The sequence below is a fragment of the Protopterus annectens genome, chromosome 17.part0 (genome assembly GCF_019279795.1).
Source record: "Protopterus annectens isolate FY-2018-M chromosome 17.part0, PAN1.0, whole genome shotgun sequence".
Taxonomy (NCBI): Eukaryota; Metazoa; Chordata; order Ceratodontiformes; family Protopteridae; genus Protopterus; species Protopterus annectens.
In genome coordinates, this window is record NC_056751.1 from 418,779,865 (window position 1) to 418,800,333 (window position 20,469).

The 20,469-nt window shown below is 43.1% G+C and overlaps 1 long non-coding RNA gene across 3 annotated transcripts in view; it reads left to right on the forward strand.

Moving 5' to 3' along the window:
* The window catches only part of LOC122791606, a 127,683-nt gene extending 109,944 nt beyond the window's left edge, over positions 1-17,739 (forward strand). For all 3 annotated transcript variants that reach the window (XR_006363174.1, XR_006363176.1, XR_006363175.1), the window contains 2 exons: positions 10,459-10,556; positions 15,844-17,739. This is a non-coding gene — a long non-coding RNA (uncharacterized LOC122791606). The remainder of the gene's footprint in view (positions 1-10,458; positions 10,557-15,843) is intronic.
* Positions 17,740-20,469: the final 2,730 nt, after the last annotated feature.

The window sequence follows — 20,469 nt, forward strand, 5'->3', positions numbered from 1 at the left end:
TCCTGATCAACATGAGGTTCTTCCAGAAGTTTTCTATACTTGCAACTATATTTATGCATTTTCACATTTCTTGCCTACTGATCTAGTCCTTCACCTTTTATATTGTTTTTTGGCACATTCAGTTGCTGCCTGTTTTTTATCTACTTCTGGTTTGATTTCCATTCCTGCTTGACATGAGTAAGCTTCTGCTAGACTAAGCGGAGACGTCATCTTAGATTTATTCTCCTCATGTTTCAAAACTTTCACGACGTTTGGGTCTTGCTCACTGTAGTAATAGTGGTGCTTCTTAAGGGTTGCCTTACGGCTGACCACAATAACCAGCCTTGTCAGTCTTGCAAGCCTTGTCTGTAAAGCTATGGACCATATTACACCTGACCACCTGTACCAGTGTCAGTCTTGGCCTTGCATCTGCCCCCCTCAACAAGCTTTGTGATGGGTTGATAATTGGCAACATAATATACAGCTGAATTTACTTCAGTGTTTATTAAGAAAAGGAAATCGGAAGTACTTAACTTTTTAAATGCACATGTGCGTGCACTCAGACATGCATTTAAATAGGTACTGCATCCCACATATAGTATTCTACATGGTACATACATTATTTTTCACTCACAGACACCACATGTACAGATGTGTATCTGTGTATGATCAAGCCCAAGATGTTAATTGTGCAGTGTCTTTTTACCTGGTTTCCACTGGACCTTTGCTTCAGTTTGAAGGGTACAATTAAGATGGGTGGAAGCATCAGTAAGAAATTTACAGTAAGAGATGCAACATTGGGACAGTACAAGCAAAATAACTTGACTTGCAAAGCAGGTTCAGAGAATTCAAATGCCACCTGCTTATTTGAAAAGCCAAGCAGGATTACTTCAGAAGTTTCTAGCAAACTTTAACAATCTGTCAAGCTTTTGAAACACTATAACAGTCCTTTGAAACTCAAGTGTACAGCATTACTGTGCACACCTACCAATGTGGCAAGGTACTTGTTAGCAAGATTGGGTTGCTTCTAGTCCATAAAGAATACTTATCCAGCAAGATGGTCTTGCAAATGTCCGTAGTGCAACCTGTCGCATCTCCAACTTCAGCTTTCACTTTCAGCCCGTCTCAACAGCAAGTGTAAATGTTGCTGATGAAATTGGACCATGCTTTGTCTAACAGCCTACCCCAACCTAAACAGACTATGTTGCACTAACGAAGTCTGAAAAATCCTTTCTAGAGATGTCATAACCTACCAAGACTTGTATCCCTACAGTAAAGCAGAGGGCCAAGTACGGCAGAAGTTTACAGACCAGTATCGGCATGAAGTTCTTTATTGATAAAGTACTCCTGCCTCCTATACATATAGTGGCAGAGCAGGAGCTCATATGTTTTATTGCAGTACACAAGAGAATTTCTTCTGCTTCATTAATACTTGAATTGCAAGTTCTTTTCATAGGTTCATAGATGGGTACTAGGCTGTCGGCCCTGGGGCCTCTATATAAGCCTAGCCAAAAAGCTTCCCTGGCTTTCGCCACCCAAGGAAATGATTTTCCTGTGCTCTTGTCAAGCAGTGACGTAGAAGTGATCCCCGGGGTGAATTTTCTGTTTCCCATCCAGTTGTCAAGATTTTTCAGGGCCAATGAGGAGCTTTGCTTGGCATGAATGAGTAGTTTATTCCAGAGTATGGGAAGTCTCTGGGACAGGAATTTATCCCTCCAGTGTGTTCTGTTTATTGTGGTGATAAGGTTTAGGTCCCTGGAGCGTGTGGTTCGGAGAGATTGGGATTTATTTAAGTGTACCATGTCCAACAGCTCTGGGTTTGACATAGCTTTGTATATTGGGCAGAGATCGCCTCTGCGTAGGCGATGTGTGAGTAGAGCTGGAGTTTTTTGAGCCACTCTGCGTATGGCATCTGTTTGAGGCTGGTAATCCTGTTTTAGGGAGGTATTTGTGGCCTTTACAATTGTTGTAGGTGTCTTTTGTGAGACGCATGTCAAACTGGGCATTGTACTCTGTAATGGGTCTGATGAGAGATGAGTAGAGAGGAACAGTGATCTCCTTTTTTTCTAGAGAACCCTTTTGTGATGAGGTGTACCACGAAGAATGATTTCCTGACTACTGTGGCTATGTGGTTATCCAAGGAGAGACTACTGTCCACCTGTGTCCTGAGGTCTCAACTCACTTTCGGTGTTTAGCAAGCTGCCATCTATGTGGTAGTTCATGGGTACAGAGTTTTTCCCATGAGGGATGACAGTGCAGTTCTTGGCATTGAGCTTGAGGACATGACTGACACCAAGCATCGGTCTCTGTGAGGCCCTTTTGTAGAATGTCTACATAATTGGGTGATTCTGTTATGGCACCCAGTTTGCAGTCTGTGAACTGTTAGCCAAAGACCTGTGTTGACCTGCACGTCAGAAAAGTAGATGCCGAGAAGGAGAGGACCCAGGACCGGACCCTGTGGTACTCTTCTCAAAAAATATCTTCCGCAATGTGAGTCTTGTCTCCTCTTATTTAAAAAAGAAATAAGATATTCATTGATGGTATGCAGTTACACACAATTGATATTCATTGATGGTATGCAGTTACACACAATTGATTTCAAGTTGTGCAATACACTAGCTTATCTTTATTAAGCTAGGCTTTTTAATGGTCTCCTGGACTGCAGGTCCAGTAGTTGTAAACACTACTGCTTTCCACTATTATACTGATTCTATTGGCAACCCAAAGTCTGTTTTTAGTGGCATGATTGCCAGTGACAAAATTGCTAAACGTAGCCAAGGAAAAAGAGGAGCTTGTTCTTGTACGTCACTGGAAAGCAACAAAAATGCATGCAGTTGACAGCTGTCCACAAAGGGATGCACAACGAACAATGGCCAGCATTTCTCACATTGCATTTGTGTACATTTACTCGCAACAGGGCTCGTAGTATATGTCTGCGATCTGATTATAACCTTTACTTTTGACAGTTTTACTTTCTACAGAACCGAGGCTCTTTATCATTTAGCTGTTTTTCTGATGTTCATCGTGCATACAGCTGCAGTCATAACAGATGGGTTCTCCTGCCGTCAGGCGGGTCCTCGGTCGGCCGAATTCCAAAGTCCTAGGTCTGGCGTCGGTTGTCGTTGCTTCTTCCCTGACGTCAGTGCGACAGGGGTATAAAGGAACCAGCAGACGCCATTTTCTTCAGTCTTTCTTGCCGCGCGGTGCCCGAAGCAGAAGTGGTTCGCAAGTGCCGGTCGGCCAGCTCCTGAGATTACGAAAATTTGGAAACCGAAGTCTTCTTAAAAGCCAAGTACCCCGTTGGGGAAACTTTTCTTGCCTCAGACCGATGTCGTTAATAATTGTATTTCTTGTGGGAAGCAAATACCGCATAAGGATTTCCATTCCCTCTGTATACCTTGTTTAGGCCCAGACCACGACGTCTCGGTCTGTCGCTTTTGTGCTACATTCAGCAAACGCACTAAGCGTCGGGCGGAGTTCACCCAGCATTATTTTGGGAAAGCATTTAACTATACTATGTCGTTGGATACTCAGACTACAGTTTTGTCTAAAAAACGCAAAGATAAGGACCGACACACGAGGTCCGCGGCCTCTACTGACACCACGCCAAAGCCGACTACACGTGACTCAGCGAGGCGCCTACGCAGCCCCTGACTACAGACAACACTTCTTTGACGGTGTCTCCTGTGTCCGAGGTCGCAGGCTCCTCGGCCCACACCCCGACTACAGATACCGAAGCCACTCTTGGCGTTGAAACTCAGAATGTGGACAGGTCCACCTCCACTCAAGGTGTCTTCAGACAGACTTCTTTCTCCATCAAGGCTTTCACAAAGTTTAAAGCAACCATGCACTCTGAGACCAGCTACACAGGGTCCATCTCCAGGCCCCATGCCTAAGAAACAGATGCTTAAAATGGCCGAGGATTTAATTACTCTTATTAGAGGTTCTCAGCCCCCACCGGACAAAAGGCCCAGAGTGGAGGAAGATTCCCCCTCCTCTGATCAGGGCTCCATTATTTCAGAGCACTCTGATGATCAGGAACATTCTTACTCCCCTTTTGAAGACTCTGATGCGGAGGAGTCCATCCCTTCTGTATCCCCCCTGAGGATTACTCATTTGGGGAAACTTTGCATACCTTAAGGGAACACTTCCACTGGGAAGGCCAAGATTATTCAGATTCCAAGAAAAGGCTCAGGGAATTTCTATTGCTACCTCAGCACAGGCCTCTGGCTATACCTCCTGTCTTGGACATCCTAGATGTTTACTCGGAGGCCTGCCTTAACCCGGACTCTCTACCTCCAGCTCCAGTTAAGCCTGACTGGTACTACAGGGTTCCTGACTCGCACCAATTTCTATACAAAAGCCATGCTGCTGACCCAGAAACCATCTCACAGGGCCCCAAGGGAGTTAAGGCCTCCATTGCTAAAAATCCATTGCCTTCCGAGAGAGATTCCAGATCCTTAGAAAGGTGGGGGGGGGAATGTATATACCTCGGCTACCTTATCCATGAGGGCCTTAAACTGTCAGTTTCATATGCTAAAATACCAACAGTTTTTGTTATCACAATTGAAAAGTAAAATGTCACAACCTGAACAACCAGACTTAAAGGAGTTGCAGGATTTGATGCATAATGCAGAACAAGTGGGTAAGCATACCTTACAATGTGGTTTTGATGCTCTAGAGGCCTCATGTAGAGCTGCTGTTACAGGATCAGTCGTACGTAGGCATGCCTGGCTCAAGGAACAAGCCTTGCCTGATCATGTCAAAGCTAAATTACTAGACGCCCCTCTTCAAAAGGATGTACTATTTGAAGCTAATGCTGTGGAGGTATTAAGGAAAATGGAGGAAAAGGCTAAATCAATGCAAACTGTGAAAGAATTTCTACAGGTTCAACCCCCATGTTTTAGTAGAAATTGGCCTTCCAAAAACTGGTCCTTTCCTGCCACAGACAGACCCCAAAGAGGCAGATACAGGCACCCGAGGGGCAGAGGACAATCCCAAGGATCGTTTAGAGGCAGACAATGGCAAGCTCCTACACAAGGAGGTGGTGAGGACAACTCTCAATCTTTCAGAAAGCAAACCCAATGACTTTCCCCTTTGCATGCCAACCAGGTCTCAAATGGCAGCCCCCTTAGGAGGAAAGCTGGCATTATTTTCAAAAAATTGACATTGTCACAAAGGACAAATGGATCCTGGACATTATAAACAGAGGCTACAAATTCCATTTTCACACCCTTCCAAAAATGAGGCATGCCAAGCCTGCCACACAATCAAAGGGCAGAGGCACAAAGGCAAATTACAGAGCTCATAAACATGAAAGCTATTCAAGAGGTACCTACGCCCGAACAAGGTCAAGGTTTTTATTCCAGGCTATTTGTGGTGCCAAGAAAGGGAAAAGATTGGAGACCTATTTTGGACCTATCCATCCTGAACACATTTCTACTCGTACCAAAATTCAAGATGCTCACTCTACAGCAGCTTCTTCCCATGCTGGGCAAGGAGTCTTGGCTGGTAACATTGGACCCTCAAGGAGGCATACCTGCATGTCCCAATCAGGCAAAATTGCAGAAGGTACCTCAGATTTCTTGCAGGTTCAACCCATTATCAATTCTCTGCATTGCCCTTTGGCTTATCTACTGCGCCCAGAGTATTCATGAAATGCCTGGCATCAGTAATTGCCTACTGCAGACTTCAAGGGATACAAATATACCCCTATCTGGACGACTGCCTGATCCAAGCGGACAGCAAGCACATTCTTCTGAAACATCAGGCTTATGTAATAATGTTATTGAACTCTCTGGGATACACAGTCAACAAAAGAAATCAAGGCTGATACCCTCTCAGAAGATAATTTTCCTGGGTGCCAATTTGGACACAAACACCCAGATGGCCTACCTCACGCCAGAGAAGCAGGGGCAACTAATTCAATACTTCAGAACACTAGCAAATTACACCAGGCTGACTGCAAGGAAAATCCTGCGGGCTCTGGGATTCATGGCATCTTGCATCTTACTAATCCCATGTGCAAGGCTGCATATGAGGAAACTACAATGGTACCTGAAAACCATATGGTCTCAACACAGCCACAGTTTGGAAACAATAATACCACTAATTCCATGTCTGCAAAAGGAATTTCTGTGGTGGGCTCAAGCATGCCAAACAAACACAGGTCTTCCATTCAGCAAGCCTCAAGCAAATCAAGTCATCACAACAGACGCCTTGGACTACGCCTGTGGGGCGCACATGACAGATCGGTGCATTCAGGGCAAATGGTCCCAAAAAGAAAAGCACCTGCACATCAATCAAAAAGAAATGCTAGCAGTAATAAATGCTATTATAGCTTTCAAGGACCTTCTACAACCAGGTCAACTATTGATAAGAACGGACACCACCACAGTTATGTGGTACATAAACAAACAGGGAGGAACGCATTCTTACCCCCTATGCAGACTGGCCATGTCACTTTGGAACATGGCCATGGACTTACAAATGGAACTACAAGCACAGTACTTGCCAGGCAAGGAAAACACGCTGGCATACAACCTAAGCAGGAATATGACAGATCCACACGAATGGAAATTGCATCCAAAAGTTTTTACAGAAATAATCCAAGAATGGGGAAGGCCAGACATAGATCTCTTTGCCTCCCACAAAAATCATCAATTGACAAAATTCTGCTCAAGGATCTTCCATCCAAAGGCCTGGAGAGTGGACGTTCTCTTTCAGTTGGACATCAATGACAGTTTATGCCTTCCCACCTCTTCCTCTGCTGCCCAAAGTTCTATTGAAGACCAGAGCAGACAGACCAAAGATTATTCTCATTGCTCCGGACTGGCCAAGGCAACACTGGTACCCACTCCTGAGGAGCCTGACGCATTCCCCACCATGGACCCTGCCTCTAATGCCTCCTCTTCTGACTCGGCACAGCTTCAAAACTCTTCACAGCCAGCTAAAAACACTCAATCTAGCCGCATGGAAGATTCCTTAGCATCACAACAGGCCCTACTCTCCAAGGAGGTGCAGGATGTCATTTTGGAGTCCAGAAGGCCATCAACTAGAAAAGCTTACTCCACAAAATGGAAACGTTTTTGTATCTGGAATGAGAAAAAGGGCCAGGATCCTGGAAAACTGAATTTACCTCAAATACTACAATATTTGGCTGAACTGCTAAGCAGTGGACTTTCTCCTCCATCAAAATCCATGCCTCAGCCATTTCTGCAGAATACAACACTGATCCACCTTTATTCTCTCACCCTCTCTTAAGACAGTTCCTCAGAGGGTCTAAGAATTTAAGACCTCCAAGGAAACCACCAATACCTGCTTGGGATCTTAATTTCATTCTGGAAAAACTGACCTTGCCTCCCTTTGAGCCAGCTGCCTCATCAGATCTGCAATATTTGTCCTGGAAAACAGCTTTCCTTCTGGCTATCACCTCAGCTCGTAGAGTTTCAGAACTACAGGCTCTCATGGCTGTCCAGCCTTTTATCATCTTCCATCAGGACAGAGTTTCCTTACGAACCAACCCGTCCTTTATGCCTAAAGTGGTGTCCAGGGTAGCTTTAAATCAGGCCATACATTTACCTACCTTTTATCCTAATCCTCAAAACAAAGGGGAGAGATTACTACATTCCTTGGACATCCACAGACAACTGCATTATTTGGACAGAACAAAGCCTTTCAGAAAATCAGAACAGCTCTTTGTGGCCTATGCGGTAGGAGCTCAAGGAAAGCCAATTTCCAAACAGACATTCTCAAAATGGATAGCCCACTGCATACGCTTTTGCTGTTCCTTTCATGGCAAAACTGTACCTACAGGCATTAGAACTCCTTCCACCAGGGCCACAGCCACCTCTGCAGCCTTTCTCAGAGGAGTTCCTACCAAGGATATTTTGGAAGCAGCCACTTGGAGTTCTGTGCATACCTTCTCCAAGCACTACAACCTACCACTATACTCCAAATCTAGAGCAGGCTTTGCCACTGCAGTCTTGCAGGGCATTTTGGCTCCTCCTAGTTCCACCTAGTGCCTACCATCCCTTTCTTAGCTTTGGGATTCTACCCATCTGTTATGACTGCAGCTGTATGCACGATGAACATAGTACAGTTTTGTACCTACCATAAATATAGATGTTAGAGTGCTAATACAGCTGCAGTCTAGGTTTTCCTCCCTCCTTCCCCTCTTGGGACAGGCCTATAGGCTAACACATCCTCATACAACCTGATTGGGGTATTCATTTATGATGTATTTGCTTGCAACTACTGTAACTTGATTATATTGCACTGCATTATTACACAAATTTGTGTATTGCCTTCCTTCTGGGGGCACCTGACATCTGGGGCAAGAAAAACTGAGGAAAATGGCGTCTGTTGGTTCCTTTATACCCCTGTCGCACTGACGTCAGGGAAGAAGCGCCGACAACTGACGCCGGACCTAGACTTTGGAATTCGGCCGACCGAGGACCCGCCTGACGGCAGGAGAACCCATCTGTTATGACTGCAGCTGTATTAGCACTCTAACATCTACATTTATGGTAGGTACAAAACTGTACTTTATTGCTGAAACCTACAAATAACCTGATTTGCTTCTCTTTAGCTTGTTTTGCTCAAAATGATGTCTTTAATCTATTAATGGATCCAGATGCTGGCTGCATCTTTGTGGTTTATCAAGTTAATCAGTTTTATCGTAACTAAAGTGCTGTTGCTTTTCGAATCATCAAAAGTGACAAACTGTAATAGGACAGTCTTGCACTGGGTATTCCATGCTTTTATGTCATCGTCCAGTGTAAGTCTTTGACTTCTTGACTGGTTACACTTGCGGCTCTTTATAAAGCATTTACTAATATGAAGTGATTGTCTTCCCAGATGACCCCCCCCCAAAAGTTCTAATCCCATTTAGTAGCTCACAAGTGGGTTTTGTAGCTTTTAGAATAACCTGTCAGGTTGTGTGCTTGTTCTTTTACAGCTTCAATTTCAATAATGGCAAGAGTTCTTTAAATCAGCTTTTTGAAGAAAGGCTTAAAATATTTTTTGTGTGACTTTGTATGGAGAGCAGTCATGTAAAATTGTGGAAACTAATTTCCTCCAGTTTCTTTGGCAGTGTGGGAGCTCACCCGCTATAGTGAAAATCCAGGTGGTGGTTGCAGATGTCAAACAAGCAATCAGCAGCCCCTGTCACTGGATTAGGTGGTTAAGGGACACAAGTGATGAAATGCCTCCTGCTCACTGTGGGGCATTGCAAGAGCCCTAGGTGCACCTTATCCACTAGAATGCTTGGAGATCCTACATGGACACTTCCTGCAAGGGAGGCCGGGGCTCAATGAAGTGGATGACACCCTCTGCATTTGCTCTGTACACATACTCCTCTAGACATTAAAGACTATGTATGAGCAAAATGTATGTCATAGTTGTATATCACTGCTTAGTTGACAGCCGTACCACTGCAATATTCTTGTTTCATTAAGGGAAATACTTGGCCAGCAGGAGCATTGGTAGGAATAGTCAAAGTCAATACAGTTGTGTTTTAGCACAAGTCTGTTTGCTGCTTTTTCACCCTGTACATCAGATTTGACGTGGGCAGTATGTGGACATTGAGCACTAGAGGTGGTAGTGTGAAGAATCACAGCAGCAGGTACAGAAATGTAGACATTTTGCTCTTTGCTGCTGTTGTATCAGCTGCTCCAGCCAAGTTTCAGAATTATTTTGAGACTGTTCTGTTTAACATGTCAAATGCAAGTTGTAAGGCGCATCACAGCTGTTGTCCCAGTTAGTGTTCCTTCTTTTGGGCTTACAAATTGTGTTCTCTGTAGTCTCCTACATTTGCACTGATGTCTTCCCATTTGCTGAGCCAGGGATCATGATGCACACACTGGCATGGTCTGTCTCAGTCTCTCTCTCTCTCTCTCTCTCTTTGGCATCAGTTGTGCTAACACTTCTTATAAAGATACTTTGTATTCCAGGGATTGGTTGAGAGAAGCTCATCCATGATTGTGTGTATAGCTAAAGTATTGTGGGAAAGGAGCTTAAAACAAGGTTTTTCCATCTCCTTTTCCTTTGCATGTTGCAGGAGGGCAACTGTTACTGAAGTGCAATACTTTTCCTGAGTTGCTGTCATTTTTAAGTTTGCATGCTTGCCATTAAATCTTTGAGTATGGATACACATTTAGGTGAAAGGATGTATGCAAATCTGTCTGTTGTGCTATCCATAAGCATGACATGTCTCTCTCCTTGTGAGAGAGACTTTGTTTTTCACTGCTTTTTCATGATGTGCCTGATGAGATGAAGGTTGGAAGTAGTGGGAGTCTGGCAGGCTTATTCTTATGAATGTAGTTTTAAATTATTTTGTCCTGATGATGCTTGCACTGGGCTCTGACTTCTGCTGAATCCTTGTGCCTCTGGTTTGACATGCAGAGGGTCTGAGGGACTCTTTCTGTAGAACAGATCATTAGTTCATGGTTTAATGTTTTTGTTCTTTTCACTTTACAGATCTAAAGGGAAGAAGTATGCAAGCAGTAGATGGCTAACCGTGTTGTATGGATGACAGAATGACTGGTACACCACAAAAAAGCTATAGTTATAAGTAGGTAGGTGTTGGTTTCTCTGGAATTTTGCAGTTCATTGGATAACCTGTTTTTGATTGTCTGAAATGTCTATCTTAAGGGATACAGATTTTTGAGGTATAGTCTCTAAACTGCATTGTACAATGGAAACATTGACTGTGTTCACAATTCTTGAGTATTGCTTGATGATCGTGTTTCACTGTTGCAGACATCACCTGTGGGTTATCCCTGCTGTGGTAGCCCTCGGCTGGCCCGAATACCAGAGTCTTTTTTTGCGTCTGCTGCAAGGATTCTTTCTTTCGTGATCTTTTGGAGCTGCTTCTCCAGCACTGGGGTTGGACTACTGACGCACCGTCTGCAGAGGAGTCAGATTTTTGTAGGCTTTCAGGGTGGACCCATCCTGGGTTGTCCCCTGTGCCCCTAACACACTGATCTGGTGTCCCGGATGGAAAGAGCCCGGTTTGGTGGGACATATGCCCAAGAAACTGGAAAAGATTCTTACTCCACCAAATGACCAGCAACACTGGAGGACATCTTGGAAGTGTGTTCCTCAGTTCATCTCCCGAATAAGGAGACTCTGGCTTGGAAGCACTCCTGCACCTTAGCCATGTTGCACTGAGGGCATTAAACTCACTTGTCCAGACTTTAGCATTACATTGAAGTGTCCAGGGTAGTTGAGACACAGCAGACTGTCTAGTCTCAGAAGTCTGTTATTCACATTAGTCTATTGTTAATATGTCTGTGTGTCTGCTGTCTAATGCAGGTGATGTCACATCACAAGGTGCTAGTGCTGGTATTGCCATAAGTTGCCATGCTGGATGAGGTTGTGTAATTTTGCAGACTTGTTTCATGCTGTCCTTTATTAATGCCCGCTTTGACGGCTCTTTTTTTGGGCATGAGGTTAAGGACATTTTGACCAGGAGTGAACAGAGCATGCTGTTGGAATATGTTTTGCTATCGGTCAATAGACGTCCTCTCAGAACCAGAAAAGGGAAAACATCTCTAAGAAAGTACTGCAGCCTTTTCAGGAAACTCCTGAAAGTTTCTGCTGTGGTAGTGGGGGGACCACAACGGTCATTGCCCTCATGGCAGAGGTGATCAGCTGAACCAGAGTTTTCGCAGAACTTTTGCTGGGAGACCCTTTAAACAACCCTGAGGGGTTGCCAGGCTCTCTGGCTCTGTAAGCAGTCAGATGTCACTTGGCCTCATATGCTTCTGGGTGTGAAGCTGTCACCTTGGACATATGGGTGTTGAGTCATAACCAGAGGCTATACATTTCCATTTTTCTAAATTCTATATTTAGATCCCAAACTTCATCTAGACATGTTACCTGTTGGAGAAGGGATGCAGCCATCAAAGTTCAGTAGCTGCTAGTAAATGGTCATCCAAGACGTCCCACCAGACCAACGTGGATCCGGGGTCTAGTCGAGAATCTTTTTGATTACTAAGACTCTCAAGGCAGTTCTGGATTTGAGCAAATGTAATCGTTTTGTAAACTAGACCAAGTTCTGGATGGTCGCTCTAGTTCAATCTGCCTCTCCAGAGGAAGGATGACAGAATGTGCTGTATTGACCTGGAGGACAGCTACCATCACAGAGGTAGCGAGGCATTCTAAGATTTCTGCACTTCCAGGTGGGGGCCAGCCATTATTCGTTCAAAGCACTGCCCTTTGCTTTTGGTTTTGCCACCACCCCCTGAATGTTCTCCCAAGTGCATGGCAGTCTGGCTCAAGCTGCAGAGGTGCAAAGTATTCCCTTATTTGGATGACTGTCTCCTAACCACCTCCATTATTCCACATGTCTGATCAAATGATAGTTGCAGTCTCCCTTGGTGTCTGCTGAGAGACGCTGTGTCCCTTTCCCTATAGCCCCCCAGCACAGACCTGACAGACTCGGCATTTCAAAGGGAGGACTTTCCAGCGGATCTGGTTCAGGGTCACTCGTTTAGGAGATGAGCGTGGTCCTTGAGTTGCAGACCTTTCAGGATGTTCTTCCCCAAGGGTGTGATTTTGGTTCTGACAGATGTGTGTGAAGGGGTGCTGAAAGGTTCTAAGCCCGACCACCTTTCTGAGCATTTTTTTTGCCACTGTAGCTGAAGAGGGTTATTTCATCATGTTAAAGTGCCAATTTGCAGAATGGTAATGCTATGTTTTGACATCATTTCGGATCATTAAACCATGTCTGAGGAAAGTGTGGAATTAAGTGAGGAACTCTTGAGCCATCATGAAGTTCCTGTTCCTGCAGAAGAAAACTCCAAAGGAAATTCAAGAAATGTATAATGCAGACATTGTTACAAGTGCCCTTACTCGGCTGTGAAAAATGTGTGAACTTTGAGTGTAGAGATTTGAGACGGAAGATGCAGCAAGGTCTGGGAGGCCTTAAACAGTGTCTACTCCTGAAGTTGTTGACCATGTTCATGACTTGAATTTTGACAATTAGATTAATATTGGCTAAAACAGTTGCAGAGACGCTACAGCTTCCAGGGAATGTGTTGGGTTTTGTAGTACATGAGCAGCTGAGTATGCAGAAGGGTTTTGTAGTACATGAGCAGCTGAGTATGCAGAAGCGGTCAGCCAAGTGGGTGCTAATGGCAAGAAAAGACATCAAGTGAACACTTAAAGTTGATTTTGTGACACTTTCTTCAAGCTGGTGCCAACTGTTTGGAATGACTAGTTACTATTAATGAAACATGGTTACTCCAATGTGATCCTGAGACAAAACAGTCCATGCAGTGGAGGCACTTGGGTTCACCATGACCAAAGAAGTTCAGGACCCAAAAGTCGGCAGGAGAGGTCATAGCCACAGTATTTTGGGATTAGGAAGGTGCAATGGCCATCTTCCAAGGGGTCAAACAGTTAATGCAGAATACTGTTGTAACTTGTTATGCCGATTTAAACGTGGCATTGGAAGAAAGCGGGAGAGGGTATCTGCGGAAAGGAGTTGCCTTTTTCCAAGACAGCACACCTGTTCATAAGGCTAGCAAAACTATGGATGTTTTGATAAAATTGGGGCTTGAGTGCATAGACATCCACCCTACTCACCATATCTTACTTAATTTGATCCTTTTTTTCCAAACCTTAAAAGGAATTTGAAAGAGCAGCAATTTTTTTGGTGATTTTTGGAGGTGATTGCAGCAGAGCAGTATTTCAGTGACCAGACTTCAGACTTTTTTTTTTTTTTTTTTTTTTCTTGGCAGGGTTACAGAAACTTCAGACACTTATGTGCCAAGTGTGTTAAACTTCAGGGAGAATATGTTTAATAACTTGTAATGCATTTCATGGCTCCATGTCATTCTCTTTCCAGTTTTCACATCAGTAGGGATAATGTGCATTTTATCTGCTCTCAGTTTTGAAGGCCCTTTTCAAAGGTACTTTGTTGCATCCTCTGCTCAGGGACCCTGTCACACAGGTGGGTTTGCCTTTTATGCTTCAGGTACTCGCTGCATCTCCAGTTGAGCCTTCTGCTATGGCGGACCCAAAGTTATTTGTCTTGGAAGACTTTATTCTCAGTGGCTGTTAATTCCGCCAACCAGGTATCAGAGTGCAGGTCCTCTTTGGTACTGCTGTATTTGTTTTTAAGACAGTGTCTCTCCACATAATCCTGCCTGTACCCCAAATGTGGCTACATAGAATTCAAGTCGGTCCACTCACTTCCCCTTATTGGAAAAATCAGGAGACAACACTGAGAATTTATTACATTGTCCTGATGTCCATATACAGTTGAGGTTTTACTTGAATAGAACAAAACCTTTCAGAAGGTGACAGTTTGTCTGCTTTTTAAGTCTAGTTGGACATGCCAGCTTCTGAAGTTACTCCAAGTGGCTCTGTTTTGTATTTCCTTTGGGTATAGCTTCTAAGGAATGTTCTTGCAGTATAATCTGAAAGGTCATTCTTCTGCTAGCTATGGCTACTTGTAGAGCTTTCTTCTCCAGAGCTCCTTTAGATGATTTGCTGATACTTGGGTGTGTCCTCACACATTTTTGTCCCGCTACAAATTGGTCACTTGAGGTCCAGAGCTGCTTTTGGTTCCATTGTATTGCACAATATCCTTCCATAAGACTTCCCTAGGGTTTTACGTGGCTGGAGACTGTCCTTCCGATTGAATCCAGGCAGAAAAAACTTCAGATATAGTTTTTTCCTGATAGGATTGTCTGTTTGGGTGGGGGGATGCAAACTCTTAAAATAACCTTAGTTGAGCTGGGGATTGTGTAGAGGAGCAGAGCTTGCTGGCTGAAGTCTTTGGAATATGGCCAGTCTGGAGTGGTATCAGACAACCCACAGGCTGAACTGGATGAAAAGAGACCACATAGATCTGTGGTTTATGGTAAGTGCATAACTTTAACTTTTGGTGGCTGTAACATCAGCTAGACGAATCTGAGTTTTATGTCTAGTTTTGCACGCATTCTTTCACAAAGATGGAGCGACTAGGCACAAAGGTAAGATGGTCTCAAAGTAACCATTGAGTTTGCCTTGAATCAAGCTATACACTTGCCTGTCTTACCTACCTGCATCTCTAAAGTTCACACGACCACAGAGAGGGTATGCAGACTGGACACAAGACAGTCCAGCCAAGAATCAAATCAGAGAACCTCTTACTGTGAGGTGAGATTTTACTTGCACCACACTAAATGCTTCAGTAAGACTGACTAGCTATTTGTATCTTTCTAGATTCACATTGTGGTCTAGTATCTAAACCTACCAGATAGCTTTCAGGTGTCCTTACCTTGGTTTGGTTGAAAGGGATAAACTTTCAATTGTAAATAAAGCGCACACTCCAGTTTCATGTACATTTTTTTTTTTCTTCAGACATTCATCGTTGGATATCTGTGCAGCAGCAACTTTTTATACCATTACAAGCTGGATCTCTTTTATATTCGGAGACACATTCTGTTTTACCATACAGATGAGATTGCAGCTTTCATCCTCTGTCTCCCTCTGTCCATGCCATCCTTTCCCCTTCCAGGTTGTGACCATTCCTTTTGTTCTGGAGATCACAATAATTATTCCTAATGCCTTTCTATTGCCTTGCTATTATGCATTTTCATGAGGCATCCTCCAGGGGTTGTCCTGCCTGCTTTTAGGGGAAAACTATAGGAGTACTGTGTGTGTGGTGGGGGGAGTGTGACCTCTTGAAAGTATTGCTGGCTTGGATCCACCCTGAAGTGGATAACCATACTGTTTTGAGATGGAGAGGAACAACAAGGATCTAGAATTATACCAAATATGTAATTTGTGTTTAATTGTAAGTGTATTAACATTTAAAAAAAAACAACTAATCTCCATTGTATTAACATTTTAAATTTTCCTTTACAGATTGGGATATATCGGAAAACTTATTGGACACTACACTGTTATGGAGTATATTAATATTAAGAATGCTGCACTGCAAGTCCACTCAAATGCATTTTTGACTGAATCTTCTTGCTATATCACAGCTAGGCTCCAAGTGTAGTATTTATAAATTTTCTAGATGGGAACAAATGCACTTTGTGGCAAATCTTTAGAGCTTCTGCAACAGCAGCTTAACATATGGACTTCTGCATCCTTTGGCTGAGAAAAATATACATAACTGTATATATTAACAAAAAAAATGTAAAAGATGAAAAAAAATCTGGTAACGTTGCATGTAAACTGTCAGGTAAGGCTAGATTAAAGGTATCTGATGCCTGTTTGCAGATCTTGATTAGCAGGTTTTGTCAGCCATTGTTCAAATGAATGAGTAAATCGTGTGTGTAAATTCTGTCACTACGGTTGGCAGTGTTCCGATTGTACTTGTGCCAGATATGAATGAAGGGTAACGTGTGGTATGCAAGATGCCATTTCCAGAGTTTTAAATTGTATCCGTTAAAGATGTCATGGTTGTTAGAAAAAAAATTAAATTGTAGTCTTGATGCTGCATCTGTCAGTGCAACCCTGCTGTCATTTAAAATTTCTCTTTTCACCAAAATTGCTAAAAAGCATATTTATCTCTGCATCTTTTGTCTGGGAGACATTTCCTTCATCTTGTGTAAAAGTGATATAAATGTATGTGTATATGTCGAAGCATGAATGAGTTTGTGGTGGGTGGGACTGGATAGGTTAAGAAATGCATACGGGTAGTTTATTAGGAAAATATAGATTTTTGATTACCTCAAGTACAGTTGGGAAAATGTATAAAATGGCTGCATTCCAGGAAACACAGTAATGCTAATTTGTTGTATTAGGTTTAAACTGGTACATCTTCACTGATGAGCATAGTTTTAAAATATTAGCATAAGCTACATGGACAGCATGTGAAACTGTCATACCATACCTTTATGTAAGGATTTATGTAAAATCTTTAGATTTTTGCTGTATTCTTTTTTAGCGTGAATTAACTGGGAAAACTTTGTGTATATGACAAGAGGGGCAGGAAGTGAATTTACTAGTTTTTCCACTGCTTAGTTTGTATTCATTAGCCTCTAAGAAAATTGTGCCAATACAAACCTTGCTGGCATGAAGCTGTGCACCTTACTGTCAACTGTAGTAGGAAAACTAAAGGAATAGTAAAGTATTAATTTACTGATAGTGTAATGTTTAACTACTGGTGTTTTAGTACAGCAGAGTGAGTCTGCTGTATTAGGTTCAGTATCTGAAAAGTCTGAATTAGCAGATTATGCAAAACAGAACTATCCAAGGTCAGAAAAAACTTCTAGAAGCTAAAAATGTTCACGTATTTCATTTATACACAAGTATTTCAGAATGTTCAGTAACTCTGTCTTTTTGTTCGTCCCAGTTGTGATTTCATTTTTTATTGTTTGCTTCTTGGCAGTACGTTTTTTAATAAAACGATGGAGGCAGTATACTATGCAGTTGTACTGCACCGTTTGTGCGGAATGTGGCTTGCTATTACTGTTAATAAAAATAATACAGATGTTGCTAGAGTTGAATAATAAATGGTATTTCATTGTTGTACTGTTTAATGAAATGCTTCTGAAAGTCATACTTATCAGACTAAACTGTTATACAGAATTTGTAAACTGATGCATAGTGATACAAAACCAAGTGACATTGTCAGACTGCAAACTTTGTCAATGTAATAAATTATACTTGGCCATAGTCTCTGAAACCGGTACATTTGCTTTTTTGCTTTTCCAAGTAGTGTTCATTTTGTCAAGTTTGTCAGAGAGGCTGTGCTAGGTCATGGATTTCTGACAAGTAAATAAAATGGATTCATTGCCTCTGAAGAAATGAGTGGTTTACTTTTAATGAAATTTTATCTCAATCTTTATCAAGCCATAAAGTCATGCCAGAAGCTAGGCTGCTTACAGGAACTGTGTGTTAACAGCAAAGTAGCCAAATTAGCAAGAAGACAGCAGTATAGAGCACAGCTTGGACTAACTTCTCTGTACTCCCAATTACAACCTTAACTACTGTACAACCCCCAAAAATTCCCACCTCTTGACTGCCGTCATTCAACCTTGCAGCACGAAGAGACCTCTACGTTCCACTGACATATTGCATAACAAAACTGAATAATATTCAAACAGCATTACTGATAAACACAATACTTGTATTAAAACAGCATTGCTAATAAGCTGGAGTGCCAGCATCCTCCACTTAACAGTCTGCCTTCTTCTTTCGGCTTTTCCCGGTTAGGTGTCGCCACAGTGGAACTCCAGTCCGTTAATGATTGGCAGTAGATTTTTTTAGGCGTGCAGAGGTGCCAGCTCGACACCCATTCTACGCATGTCTTTCGAACGCCACTCGACCGTGGGGAGGACATGCAGACTCCACACAGAAGGCGCTCCAGCCGAGAATCGAACGGGAGAACCTCTTGCTGAGCAGCTGCTGCAACACTGCAGCTTGTTCTTAACAGACTGCCTGAAAGGCTTTAAATGTCAACTGAAACAACATATGATGACATTGTGACTGCACCACCCCTAGTTAAACTTACCAGAGTAGCTGTCTGCATTTGTACCATGACACTGCCACAATTATACCTTCATTGAACATCTTGTGTCTTGTGCTTCCTCCCCTCTATTTGGGAGGCTGTAACTGTTTTGTCTTCCTATATCCTAAATGTTGAACAAGTCTTTATAGTAACAAACTATGTAAAACCTGTGGTCCCCTACAGATCGAAGGCCAACTTTCATATGGCCAAGACCATATGATCGACTTGGAATTTTAACCGTTCTGATCAGACATCTCCATACAGTGCGGAATGGGAAGATTTCCCTTTTCTGGACTGTAGTGTGATCTCGGAGTTGGTATATTTAAATAGCAGGGGGGCTTGCCCCTCCCCCCTGCTAACAACGTGTTGGTAATTTTTTGTCGTGTTCCTGTTTGTCATAGGTGTTAGAAATTCCATAAGTTGGTACATCTCCCTTTTACCGTTCAGGTATTCCTGTTATTGCTGGTACTTGTGTGTGTGTGTTTTTTTTTTTTTTTTAGCTTGGTGTTAGTATCATTACATTTGTCTGTGTGTGAGCAGTTGTGTTCATGAGTTTCTGTTATGGCAGACAACCCAGTTAAAGGTAGCTTGGGTTTTAAGAGGTGTCTTAAGTGTGATAGAAAAATGCCCAACTCTGACCAGCATACCCAATGTGTATATTGTCTTGGAGCTGTACACTTGCAAAAAGACTGTTCTTCGTCATCACATTTGGGTTATCCCTGCCAGGGTAGCCCTTGGCCATCCCGAATGCATTTCTGCACCTGTTGCTTTCTCTTCAGGACTGACGTCAGTAGTATAAAGTAGGCACCCGATGCCATTACATCAGTCTTTCTTGCCGAGGAGGCAGAAGCATTTCGCATGAGTGCCAGTCGGCCGCTACCTGAGTTTTTTCTTCCGAATTGAAGCTGAAGTCCCCGTTGGGGATCCTTTTTTCTTGCTCTAACCGATGTCAGAAAAATTAACAATTGTTTCGCCTGTTGAAAGCAAATACCACACAGACTTTCATTCTTATTGCGTCACTTGTTTAGGCCCAGACCATGACATCCCTTGCTGTCGCTTTTGTGCTTCAACACCAGAACTATACGTCGTCGGGCCCTTCTTGTCGCTAGATATTTTTACTTAGTCCTCTAATTCTGATATGGCTTCCATAAGCCATCCGACAGCATATCTTCCGAAAAAACGCAAGTATAAAGACAGACCACACAGGTCCAAACCTACCAATGATTCTTCTGTTAAGCTCTCGTCAGTTCTCCGGTCCTCGGTGAGGTGCTTTCTCACAGCCTCTGCCTGCTTCTGTGAATTTGCAGGCTGCTACCGAGACCCTTTCGGAGTCCGGTATGCCAGAAAATTCTTCGACTAAGGATCCTGCGGTTGTCTCTACCTTGGATGAGTCTGGAGCTGCTGAGCAGGCACTGGCTTCTGAGGAAGTACTTCGCACTACCGATTCTCAGCACAAACAGACTTCTTTCTCGTCTTCCGTTTTTCTGAAAACTACTGACTTTCAAAGGCCCAGGGTACGAACCACACCCAAGAAACCGACCCAATCTCAGGCACCTGCTTCCTTGCCTCAGTCTCAAATGCTTAAAATGGCAGAAGACCTTATGCTGATCAGGGGAAGCCAAGCTAGCCTTCCAAAAGGAAACTAGATCTGTCCCCAGTAGTTTTATTTGAGCAGGAGTCTGACTCAGATGCATCTAAATATGAAGACATGCAAACCCTCTATGCTTGAGGATTCTGATGCAGAGGAATCCATTCCTTCAGCTACTCCACCTGAGGACTTTTCCTTTGGGGAAACCCTTCATACCTTAAGGGACCATTTTTCTGATGGGAATGTCAGGACTGCCCTCAGTCTAAAAAGAGACTGAGAATTCTTAGGTCTTCCACAGCACAGACCCCTGGACATTTCCCCAGTCCTGGATGTTGTGGACGATGTTTTCTTGGAATCCAGTTTGACTCCTGACACCCTCCCTCCTGTTCCCAGAAAACCTGACCGGTATTAGTTCGACTCTCAAATTTCTTTTTTAAAA